The sequence below is a fragment of the Pagrus major genome, chromosome 4 (genome assembly GCF_040436345.1).
Source record: "Pagrus major chromosome 4, Pma_NU_1.0".
NCBI lineage: Eukaryota > Metazoa > Chordata > Actinopteri > Spariformes > Sparidae > Pagrus > Pagrus major.
The window spans coordinates 17,676,904-17,690,182 of NC_133218.1; the positions used below are offsets into that span (position 1 = coordinate 17,676,904).

The 13,279-nt window shown below is 40.9% G+C and overlaps 1 protein-coding gene across 8 annotated transcripts in view; it reads left to right on the plus strand.

Annotated features, from left to right (window-relative positions):
- The window catches only part of baz2ba (bromodomain adjacent to zinc finger domain, 2Ba), a 70,337-nt gene that overhangs the window by 1,789 nt on the left and 55,269 nt on the right, over positions 1–13,279 (plus strand). For 6 of the 8 annotated variants that reach the window (XM_073465001.1, XM_073464997.1, XM_073465000.1 and 3 more), the window contains exon 2: positions 11,926–11,968. The exons of 1 other annotated variant lie outside the window; for it this stretch is intronic. The gene's annotated coding sequence lies outside the window, so the exon portion shown is untranslated. Of the gene's footprint in view, positions 1–4,856; positions 4,919–11,925; positions 11,969–13,279 lie in introns of those variants that run through there. One more of the 8 variants, XM_073464998.1, reaches the window with a different exon arrangement.

The window sequence follows — 13,279 nt, forward strand, 5'->3', positions numbered from 1 at the left end:
GTTGGTGAATTAGTGTAATGGTGTTTACACAAAGTTGAATTGATGTATGGTTGATAGATTTGCCAGATTGACACACATGCATCTGTCGTCATCATTACACACACACAGACACACACAGTTTGAATCACCCCTGACTGAGCTGTTATACTGGTTTGCAACATTTAAGACAAGGAGACTCCTCGCAGAAAGAAACGGTGACCTTATTTCTGTCATCCATCTTACAAAAGGTGTTATTTTAGCTCATGCGTTCGCTCTGTCCCTCAGAGTTAAAACTTGGATCTCACTTTTTCTTCCCTGTGTCCTGTAAGCAGTTTAAAAGCAAGAGGGGGGGTGGGGGGAGAAAACAACCCGAACAAATGCTTTGAAATGGAAAATCTGATCATTTCACCTCCCACCTCTTTTGTTTGCCCGTTTATTGCTGCAAAGCTGGAGTGCAGAGGAGCAGATGTTTAGCCAAACATGAAGGCGCGGTGCCTCTGTCCTTATGGGGATGGCTCTCCCTCCTCTCACTGCTGATGCATCGACATGACAGCTGCTTGATTTCATGGAGCTGCTAAGAAGCCATTAGTGGTATCAGTGAATTGAGACGGAACAGTGTCTCTTATTCTATCACTATTACAACTGTCTACTGTTAGCGTCATTTTGCGCAGATTGGTTTGAATATATGTGTGTGTCTGTGTGTGTGCGCGTGTGTGTGTGTGTGTGCGTGCAAGTGCTGCAGCTGAACATACAAACCAACAAGAAGTACTAATATATTTGTGCAGTGTGTTTTCCCATAATTTGAGAGAGGGAGTAAGAGCAAAAAGGAAAAAAGGGGAACAAATCTGTCAGAGTTTGTTTGCCATGTTGGTTTGAAATGAAAGCACACTGTGCTACCTCAAGCACACTCAAATCAGAGATGTCTCTCCTTGCCAGGCCGAGAAAAAAAACCAACTCTCGGCTGGAGTTTTATTCTCCCTCTCTCTGCTTCTCTTCCTCTCTCACAAATTGGAACTGTTGTTTTTGAAGAGATAAAGGAGGACTTCCGCTTGACTTGAACATTCAGGAATTAAGGATAGACATAGTTAAGCCCTATTTGCATGTCTACCAAAGTCACAGCAAACGGTTGCTATTGACTAAGCTGATTAGGTGAAATTAGGTTCACGAGCTCTGTGTCTGGGGGTGCTGAATCTGACAGAACTTGGACAGCTTTTGAGAAGACAATCCCATGTGCACACATGGCTGTATTCTCCATAATCCTTTACTATTGAATATGGGGCTATCTTTTTTTTTTTTTGAGGAAACCCATAGTGTGCGTTTTGTTGAAAATGAAGTGAAGTGGGATTTATTAGGTGTGCATGATATATTGATCAAGTCAGTAAAAATATGTTACAGTACAAGTTCATATCAAAATTATGTCCACTCTGTCAGGCACGTGGATGATTCATCTGTTACTAAGTGATCACTTAAACTTATTGTTGCCAGATCACACTCTTTCCGTTAAATGTGACAACCGTTGGACTTTCAATTCTACTTTTCTTGTGTGTGTCTAGAAACTTTTGTAATGAAGAGTAGTGAGGAGAGCTCACTTGTGGCAACCGTTTGACAGGTTATTTAAAGGTTCACTTGCTGTAGATATAAAATGTAAGAACAAAGTAAAGACTAAACAAAATATATCAAAATTGTCCTCATCTCCTTTATTGATGGGAGATACCTTAAAACTGCTATATCTTAAATCAAGAGATGAGGTAACCATGTAGTGTTTTGAGGAGGTAGAAGGTAATCTGAAATTGAATATTTAATTTATAGATGCAAAAATGGCCACAGAAATGGTCAGTTAAATATTGTGCATCACAGTGAGTTTGCCGGTAATTAAGTCTTTCACTGTTTTTTATTACGCTACCCTGTTTATATTCCGTATTTTGAACATTTTCTAGAAGATATATCATAATGTAAGCAATGTGTGCTTTAGGAATGATAACAGAAAACTAAACTTATAATGAAAGAAAAATTCTGATACTTTTTGATGGTCTATATAAAGAGCTTAAGAACCAGTCTCTGGATAACTCCTAACCCAAATATTTCATGGAATTGATGTCAGTATTTTAAATGAATTAGACCTAAAAACAGTATATTGATAAAGGCCATCTGGGAGCCCTGTCAAATCTCTGCATGTTAGCGCTGCTGACACAGAGCTGTGAATGTAAGAGAGGAAGTGGAGGTCTGCTCTGTGTTATCCAAAAGATTGAAGAACTAATGTTAGACAGAGTCCCGATCATATTTCCTCATCCCTCCCTCCCTCCCCATCGTTCAGCCATTTACATTTGAATGTGTATGCATGCACACAGAAAACAATAATGACAAATGAAATAATGTACCAAGAAACTCAGGACTTTAAACATGTTTTTGAAGGAGACATTAATCCTATAAGGACTAATGGTCCTTTGAGAAAAAGCCATGTTTTAGTGAAAGCCCTAAAAGCTTCTCGGCATTAGATTGATAATGCTTTGTATTGTTCCAGATCAAATTGGGGCTGCTGTGTGTCTGTCTTGATGTGCTGTTTTATGCCGTGTGTTACAGGACCATGCAGGCAGTTTGCTTATTGATACGTGTTTACACGGCCTGGCAGGTTAATGTCCTCTCAGCTGGAAAGTTGGTTAGCTCTCAGATGATCTACCTAACCTTGTGTTACCTTGCTATTTTGGTAACGCTGCATGTTCACTGGATGTCCTGATAATCATCAGGGTACACAAATAATTGTCTAAAGTGCATGCTCAGTGACAGCCACTTTTAACGTGAGCTGTGTCAAATATTTTGGCTCTCTTTGACCATAAATGTCTGCCTGAGTCTGGATAATGAGAAATGAATCTATATTGTGTAAACTAAGCTAATGAGATAGGGCACATATGCCCGCTGTTGTAGAAACAAATGAACAATCTCAACTGTTAATTAGGACTAAACAACTCAACACCCATTTTAGTTTTCTCTACATTTCTGTGTGGATTACATATGGTGGATTAATTACCAAACAATAAGCAGTGTAAAGTGCAAGTGGGTCACCCCGTGTTGACTTTCAGGAGACAGAAGACAGAGCAGCCAAATTTGGGAGGGAAAGGCGATAAGCTTCTTCTTTGCTGTTCGTCCCCTGGGCCTCTATTTATCATTCAATGTGAGAATTTCCTTGATGAAAGTCAAGGTTGTTTGTGCATGCTCTGTCTCGTTGGGATGCCTGTTTTTCCACCAGCAAGGTGAAAAGGTTGATTTCCCCCTCCAAAGAGATGCCTTGTTTGGAAAGTCCAGGCTAGTTTCTTTTAATGAAGTCTCAAAAGGTCCTGATGATTTTTCCACTTCAGGGCTGTTTTTGTCTTGTACATTAGTGAGGAGGTGAAAATACAGATGTACTTCTTGTTTTGTGGAGCCATAGAGCTGATGCAAATACCAGTCCTCATAATTTGTCTCCATCGCATATTCATGTGGTAAGGACACGGCGAAGAAGGTTATCACTTTATGTGAGCTGAAAGCATCCATTTAATGTGGTCTTTCTAAAACATCAGAGTGACAAAAAACAGAAAGACATGGCAGCATTATGAATGCTTTTCTGTCTTTAAAAGAAATCACATCAGTGTTTTTTGGCTTCATGAAACACAGCCATTCAGAGTCTCTTAACATTAGCTGAACCGTGCTGAATTTGAACCGCCTAATGATGATGTTAGAGGATTTTGTTTTCTGAAGAAAACCAAACAAGATGTTTTCTGTCATTTTTCTCTCTTTCCTGTCTCGTCACCCGTCATTTTGTTTCAGGAGGAACTTGATAATGGAAATGGCGATGAGGTCTGGAAAAACCTGCTATTTATTTTGATGTTTACCACACCTTGACATTCTCAATCTATAGCGGGGGGCTGTATTTACACTTTTCTCTAGAATTCACCCATGCTGGCTGCGCTCAGATGGGAAAAGGATACTGGGAATGGAAACGAAATGGGAAGAAGGTTTCGGAAGTAGCAATGGGAATGATATTGGTTTCTCTATTGGCGTGCCTCCTGGGTCAGTGGGGTTCCTGATGATACTATAGAATAGCTTGTAGCAGGCAGGGGAGCTGTGAGCCTTGGTGGGTGTTAAGATGCACGTAGACATGTACACACACAAGCATCCTCACACACACACACACTTGCTGTCAGAACACAGGCATTACGCATAGGGACAGGACACACACACACACACACACACACACATACACACACACAAATGCATGAGATTGCGCCTCGACAGCCCCCATTTATTGATCTTCTTCAGCATTTAAAATCTGGTCACTGCTGCCACAAAGGCTTTTTATTTTAGCTGTGCTGGCAAAGCCTGCTCCAAGCTAAGCCAGAATTTTAAATATTTAACTCCTACAGAACGCCATGAGAAATGACAAGGATAGAGAAAAACAAACAGGAGAGCAGTTTTGAGCCTCGCAGTAGCTATATGTGTATTTGTTCAGAACTGTGTTTTATGTAAACTGCACTGGTACAATCAGCTCTCAATGTGTCGGCGGTGTAAGCGCTACAGTTTGGAGTGAAAATCTGCATATACAGCACCCTTTTCCTTCATGAAGTTTTTATCTGGAATTCATACGCATCTTTTATTCCTCGCCAGAAAAAGTTACAGAAACTAAATAAGCATTCACTCTGAATTTAATTTTACTCACTGCTGACCTACATGGCCTTACCTTGTTAGTAGTGCAGGCTGAAATGCTAGCAGTCATTGGATTAGTCATTACTGGACTTGGGACATGCTGTTTTTAGCATTTTAAGGTTAAAAATGGATGCCCGTGTGTGAAGAGGCGACTTATCTAATCCACAGAAGCCCTATAGCACAAAGTCTTACAGTCATTACCATCTCTTTCTCTGAGAATGGTGTGTTTCTCGTTCTCGGTTCACACTGGACACAAAACAAGGTATTTAAAAATGAATTTCCTCTTTTTCTTCTTAGGAAATCTTCAGAGTGTTCAGTTAGTCCCAGGTGGTGTAGAGGAAATGATCTGACTAGCTGTGTTCATACTACATTTCGAAATAATTTGTCTTGAAAAGGTCACAGCACATTTAAGTGATTTCAAAATGCTTCCACATTGTAGTGAAAATGTATGTTGCGTTAACATCTCTTATTAAAAGACACCAGCAGGCAGCCAAGCCACAAGGTTTCCTCATCCAGTTCAACCTGCTGCTGTTGTTGTTTTTCTCTTGTCCAGCTATGAAAGCCTAGCCCCGCTCTGTCTGTGGCATTGTCCCGCTTTCCCCCTCTCCCTCTGTCTGTCTCTCTCTCCCTCTATCTGTCTGTCTCTCTCTCCCGCTTGTGCTCTCTCTTTCTGAACGATGACACTGAGAGACAGCTGTAACGTGAGACGCCTCTCGATCCTGGCAGGGGCTTCGAAAGCCGAGGCAGAAGGGAGGGAGAGGGCCTTTATCTGAGACTGGGGGTGCTGACCTCCCTCGTTCCCCTTCTCTTTTTCTCTTGCTTTCCCTCCCTGTCTCTACATCTGCAAGCATATCCTATCCTCCCCCCACCAACAGAAGCCAAGACTGCACTCTTATAAAAGTCTCCCCATTAGCACAAACCAAATGAATGAAATAGTGTGTGATGTTTGTTTAGGTCCTGGCATCTTTTTTCTGAGTTAGATGGATGCAACTCATTTTGTACCGTCAAGTGTTTACAGAATATAGTGAGTATTATTTGAGTGACATATGGTAGGATTTCTAGAAGGACACTTTGTGAGTGTGTATGCGTGCGTGCGTGCTTGGATGTAGATGGAAACATCCACACACTCCCCGGACTGTAGGCTATGGCTGCTAAATCCTCTGTGAGAGCTCCCGTGTGTAATCCAAACATTTAGAGCTAATTTAAGCATGCAGGCAGGAGCAGCATCCTTTAGGAAACAACAGCTCTCTCTCTCTAGCTCTTGGTCTCTCCATCCTCCACTGTGTGTGTATGCGAGTGTGTGTGTGTATTACGTATGTGTTTGTGTGTGCGTGTCTTGTTGTCGCTGGAGGGAAATGAAAGCACTCAATCACTCACCTGTCAGAGTACTTCAAATTCTGTCCATAACACACACACACACACACACACGGACACACACACGGACACATATGTGCATACACACTTACCCCTGAGGGTTTGACAGGACTGGCCCTTTATTGACTCCCTTGATCAAGGAGACAGCAGATCCATTTAATAGAAGCTCCACACACACACAGGCATTGAAATCAAAGTGGATTCACATCTGCTCTCCACACAGCACCACTGTAGCCTTTCCCTCTTATACAACAGAGCCGGTAGTCATTTAAAACTGTTGCCATACTGGGTGTTTGATTAAATTTTGAAAGCCAATACTGATAGGCATAAGAGTTGGGAATCACAGAGGAACTCATAATACGAAACTATCACGATATGTTGGACATGATTAACGAACGGCTCACAATATAGAGACAATGTCACAATGTCTTTGTAGCTGAAGAGGAAAATATACCCCTAACAAGGCAAAAAGAAGGACTTATGAATGGTAAATGCTAAATGGACTTGCAGTTATATAGCGCTTTTCCAGTCTACTGACCGCTCAAAGCGCTTTACAACACTTGTCTTGAGCTGGGCATTCAAACCAGTGACCTTCCGATTAGTGGACGACAGCTGCCCAGTATTTATTCACTGCATTGTGGTGTCAGTTTACCACAAAAGTGAAATAAAGCAATGGACAAAAAAGTGCTTATTGCCTCTTTAACACACACACGCTGACTGCAACTTGTCCATGTTTTTGTGCCGTTATTCCAATGTAAAATAGTCACAAACTGGAAAAAGGTCATTTAACAGAGCAATTTGTAAGATACGGCCAGAATTAAGTTTAAAACATTTAAAAAATGAACTAACAAAACCAACAGAGTTTGAGGAAACAACTGTGTCAAAGACGTCGATGTACCGTGTCACAGAGATGTCTACTGACGCTAGCATGCTAACCAGCTAGCCTTGACCCGTCCTGTCGTGTAATACCACTTCCTCAAGAGGTGACAGTCTGACAGTTTCAGCTAGGAGATGTAAAAGCAGCAAGTTCCCTAGTTATTCTAATAAGTTAACAAATAAACTCACAATTTGTCAAGAAAAATAAAACCATACTACCTCGGAATCCTTTACCGAACTAGGACGAGCTTAATTGCCTCATTAACTCGTCATAGAACACACTTCTTCAAACTCGACATAAATGAAATAAAACTAACCAAAACAGTCTTGGTTTGTCTCTCCACAATCGCCTCTGGTTCTTCTCTCTCACTCGTCTGCAGCTTCACGCCTCTCCTGTTCTCATCTGCATTGTTTTCTCATCCCCGGAGTCACAGTCCTGGTTAGAGCCACTGTAAATCGCCTCTGTACTGTATCCGCTGTCTTCAAACTGGCATCTGTCTGTCTCAGAGGCTGTGTTTAGTCTCAGTTTGGTGTCCAGGCCGTTTGACTGAGCCACATTACCTGTGATAACTGCCCCCGTTATCACAGCTAGCTGAGCTACTTGCTGCTGGCAGCTAGTCGCTGTCATTTTATGTGAAATAGCCATAAACTGGGGAAAAAACAGAAAGCAGAACATTTAACATGTATTTAAAATGTTTGAGTAAAGCATGCAACTATGCCTCACTAAAATCTGTATAAATTAAATCAGTGTAAATGAACTTTACACAAGGTTACCTCACGATGAGTCATTCATGTTATAGTAAAAATATCGATATTTGGCACCAGTGGTGAGACACTATGTTGCTTCCTCTTACTGCCTTATCTGTATTTTGTCCTACCCCATGATGTTTTTTCATTGTGAGCTATACCAACAGTTTCCTTGTCAGATTTGCAATGTCATTAACCAAAACAGCTCTGATTCGTCCCTTCACGACGTCTTGTTGTATGGAGGGTAATCACGTCATGTTATGAGCCCAGCCTGGGCTATAGGCATGTTCTGTTGGCCTTGGCCCCTGCGCTCCCCAGTTGGCCGTGTTTTGTGCTGAGTGTTTTGGAAGGCCAGTTAGCCAAAAGGGTGCTGGGAGGAGATGTGACAGCTGTGTTGGTCATGGCTACACTGACCTTCACACGTCATCTTGATGGATCATCAAGGCTGTAACGATACACCGAACCTGTTGTGTGGGCCTGTGCTAGCCTGATTATCCGCTGGTGATGATCCGGTCACATACTGTACTGATATCATTGTTCCAACTGTGGACAGTCACCAGCAAGGCCAGCTTGACTGCATTTGTGAATGAGATTTATCTTCCAAAGAGAAGCAAGAAAAGGAAGTGGATTGGGTAATGCAGCAATGGGCTCTGTGCCATAAAGAGAAGAGTTATCATGGCAACACAAAAACATAGGTATGTACACCGACAAAAAAACAGACGCGCACAATCCAGCCTGGTATTTTATATACCTCTTACAAATGGATCGCGCTAATGTTCAGAGCTTTTCGCCAGTCTCAAAGAGCTTTACTTTGTGTGTGCGGTGTAACCCGTTCCCTTGAGATGGCACTTGCTCCATCAAGTCAAGGAAGAAACCATTTAGTGGAATGACAAACACACACATATACTCGCACACGTACACAGCACCGGGAGGCTGGGAGGATTTGAATTGCACTTAGACAAACGTTTCTCACACAAGTTCTTTATTCCTCCAACGGCTCCTTACTTTGCCCTGAACATACACTTACACACATACAAAGGTACACGCACAGAGATTCCATTTTGTCAGCTTTCAGCCCCAGATCATGTAACAATAAAAGATGCTGCCCTGCAGTTAAACACTGCCAGTAAATCACAGGGCAAAGAAAGCTGGGAGAAGCACTTATTTTTAAGCAGCATGAGAGACCACACTGGGGGGGAAGGGGTTGAGACAGATAGGGTAAGACAGAGAGAGAGGGAGAGAGAGAGAGGGGAAGAGAGAGCTTCTTTGTGCACTGTGTACTGGCATTGTGTGTGATGAAGAGATGAATCACTGCTATTTAGGGATTGGTTTCCTGCAACTGATTGTGTGACGACTCGGTGGCGGACAGACTGTCAAGACTTGCCTGTTTTGTTCTGGGGGCTTCAGGAAAATGTCTGCGGCCAAGTCTCACTAGCTCACTCCCACAGGGCCCGGTGTGCCAGAGATCAACAGAGACAACAGAGACAAACACCTCACCAGTGTCGCTCCTCTAACAAGGCATCAAATATTAAAAAGCAAGGGATTTTAGGCCAATCTCAATATGTGTATTTTCAGAGTACACTTGTTTTCCATGCTCAAATACCAACAGTGTTTTTTGTGAAGAAGGCGCACAGGAAACATGATGTGACCTTACTTTTTGTTTGTTTGTTTGTTTGTTTTCGTTCTTTCGTTCTTTCTTTCGTTCTTTCGTTCTTTCTTTCTTTCTTTCTTTCTTTCTTTCTTTCTTTCTTTCTTTCTTTCTTTCTGTTTTTCATTCTTTCTGTCTTGTCTGAGCGCTGTTGTATGAATCCTAAAGTAAAGTCAACATATGTGTGGCTGAGGCAAGGCGGGTAGATTAGGGAAGCCAAACAAGACAATTCAGAGAGACATCATAACAGTGAGGTTGTACACTGTCCATGTGCATGCATGCCTGGAGTCTAAATGCAGGTAATTATAACTTTGCAGACAGTTCCTGTTTTTCTGTTTCTTTCTTCTTTTTCTTTTTTTTACCTTTCAAGTTAATTAGATGGAAATTGCTAAGTAATGAAAGTAATAATGATCATTATAAAAAATGACATTTTGATTGTTACAAGTTCACTGACATCTTAGGGCAGTAATTGTTGTATCACTCTGTTGTTATAAGATATAACAAATAGCTTTGTGTAACTTCTTTATTCTCTGTCATTAATGTTATGCTGAGGCAAATCTTTTTCCTTGGTGATTAAAATAGTAAAATCTTTGTAATTATTTCAATTTTCATGCTATTTCTGTGCTGTTATTTGACTATCCTGTAATCAATCCAAACTATTGATGAAACGTTTTACTCATTTCTCAAACGACAATATCCCCTTTTTCTAGTTTCTCAGTTGTGACGATTTTCTGCCATTTTTGTCTTTTTGATAGTAAACTAAACATTTTATGGTTCTGGATTGTCAGTTGAACAAAAGGAACAATTTGATGATATATTGGACCTTTAAAGATTTTAAATTGGTATTTTGTACTACTAGTACTACGACTACTAAATTTTATACACCTAATGAATAATTGATTAAATGAAAAAGTAATCTTCAGATTAATTGAAAATGAAAATAATTGTTAGTTGCAGTGATATCATGTGATAACATGTACTGACATGATTTATGAGGACACTGCAGTTGAAGAAGGCGTCTTTGGAAAAAAAGGATATTTTTGAGATATTTTATCCATCTGCCATTGATGTAAAACTAGGAAGATCTTACAGTAAAATGAGGTTAATAGACTAACAGCCTGATTTTCAGTCAGGCAAATGATGGCAGACAGCACTGGCTTTCTTATCCAGCGTAATTCACCTGCCTCGTGGCTGGCAAATCATTTTCTGTGCTGAAGCCCTATGAGCAGAGATCCTTTAATCATCCACTAATAGGCCTTTATGAAAAAGCTGAAGATGAATTCAGCCTACCTGGCTCTCTGTTATCATTATCACTGCGATGAGTTATCAAAGTATTTGTGTGTCTGTAGTCTGTGTGTGTGTGTGTGTATTTGTGTGTCTGTCTGTGTAAGAGTGTAGATAATGAACCATTTCAGTTCAATGAGTATGGTTATTATCAACACCTCCAGTCTAGGTGATTTCTGGTCAGTGATAGATCGAGCTGTAATGACAGATGTGCATTGTATTATTTGCCACAGACTTTGGCTCATGAACATGAATATAACCAGTTTCTTATTTTACCATTGCTGCGATTACAACAAGTGACATTAACAGGAATTACAAAAAAAAAAAAAAAAAACAGCAGTTAAAATGGTCTTTTGAACTCTCTCTCTAAAATAAGAAGTAAAAATATAAGAGTTGGTCACATCTCGTGCTGATGAAGCGTCCACCAGACTTGGTTCTGTTGCTGTTGACCAGATGGATGTGTTTACTGTCAACAAAACCTTGTTAGATAGCTGCCCACACACGCTTTAACACTGTTTGTGTGTTGGTGTCTGTGTCTGAAAAGTCTACAAGAGCCTGCTTTCCTGTGTCTGTGTGCATGTGTGTGAGGAGGCTCCAAGTTTGTTTGAACTGTGTTTTGATACCATCTAATCATGCAGACACAAGTTATAACCGACATTGTTAACGTTGTCGCTGAAAACTCTTCTAGAGGATCAAAAGTTCAAGAATATGTTAAATTTATATGTATATGGCATAAATAAAAGTTGTTAAATCTGTAGTATGATATTCTGTGTGTAGCAGGGTGGTGTCTGTTTTGGTGAACTCCTCAGATTAGGCTCAGGCTGTAAGAGCACAGGAGGGCCTCAGAGACAATGCATGAGAGATGGGCGTGAGAACGCTGGTAAGGCTTGGTTCTCTACAAGAACTGTCTTGTGTTTGGGGAAAATATCCACACACTCAAAGCTCCAGTGTCTAGATCCATTTCTAACAAACAGGTTTTGCAAGAAAAGGCTCGGGGAGAAAGAGACTTCTTGTGTGTGTGAATATCCTTCTCTGTGTGTGCAAGTGTGTGCAGCCACGGCTGTGTTTCAGACGTCACTGTATGTTCTTTTTGATGTTTCTGAAAACCCCAAAATACTAAGCTGTGTTACTGTAACTTTGATACCCAGGTAGTTTTATTCATCTCCTTTAGGCACTTAAAAGGAACACTTCCAGAGTTATCACAATGCTGTACATAATCTAAACATTTTATCATCTTATAAATCAACCCATGCTGGAGAAAAAAAACATTTAATACCTATGACTCAGATTGTATTTTTAACCTGAACCACAGTCATCTTTTGTTTCCGCTTTTTCTCCAGGTGTTACAGCAGTTATGTCAAAGAGGTGAAGACATCTCTAACAGTGAGTACACAGTCACTCCTCTTGTTTTTCACCTTGTGCCCCTGGTATATGTTTTACGTGTTACAAAACAGTCGATGCGTGACTTTTTAAAATATATATTGTCACCCACTTCTGCTTTTTTCTTTTTTTTTTTTATGGCACGCCAGAACAAACTTGCAGACTCCTCCAGTTTCAGGCCTAATTTGATTTTCATTCATTCAGTGAAAGAGGATGTTTTTTTTTTCTCCCCCAATTAAATTTAACAAGAGCCCCTTGAAAAGCAGTTGTTATGATTACATTACAAATTCGGGGTTCATTCAGTGAATCAAGCAATTAATTAGATTTCTCCCATTCTAATCAGAATATTTGTCTGAAACGTACGCGCCTAATAAACATCCTTTGAGTTCACTATCTGTTCAGAGCCAACACTGAATGTAAATGGTTGTTAACTGTGCCCTACAGTGCTTTTAGGTTAGGATCTTGGATTGGGTTTAGTTGTTTATGTGTATTGCTACACGCAGCCTTAATCTCTTCCTCTCTCTGTCCCTTCCTGTCGTTCTTTCGTTCTTTCTTTCATTTTCTCACTATCTCTCTCTCGGTGTGAGAGCTAGCTGTACTCAGGGGCGCGGCTGCGTCCTCAAGGCTTCATTTCACACACACCAAGGTGGCAGTTTGTTGTTCCACACACAGACAATGACTTGCACTTTTCTCTCCTGCCTGACTTGATGGCCTTGTGCCTGTGAGTGTGTCACTAGATGAAATGGGATCTTTTCTAAGAAGGTTTTTTTTACTGAATGAAGAGTGCAGGGAAATACCTGTTTCGCTTGTGACTGGCTCTTTAGCCTTGTGTGTTAGGCGTTACTGCTTCATCTCTAGCTGTGAATGATACATTACATCCCCCGCAGGTTGGTGTGAGCTGGTTGTATCATTTATGATAAGTATTGATGAGTCCTCTCTTGGGGAATCAATTTCTCGGGGGTGTAGCCTTGTAGCTCATCCCCCACCGCTGGCTGTTCCTGACTGGTGTCTTGGCTTCCTGACTTTCCCTGCAGCCCCATAGAGAGCAAGCACAGCAGAGCACAGGGAAAGATGGAGCCCATCCAAACAGCTATGGTGTAATTAGCTGACATTTGTTGCTTGGAAGACAAGAGAAGGAAAAAGGAAAGAGCTGCTCAACTCAAACACCCAAAGGAATATGCAAATGTTGAGACTAGTGAGAAAAAAATGAAAGAAAGACAGAGAAATGTGTCTAATGGCACGTAGATATAATTATATTACATTCACGTATGTGTGTGTGTGTGTGTGTGTGTGTCAGTGTAATTGTGTGTGCTA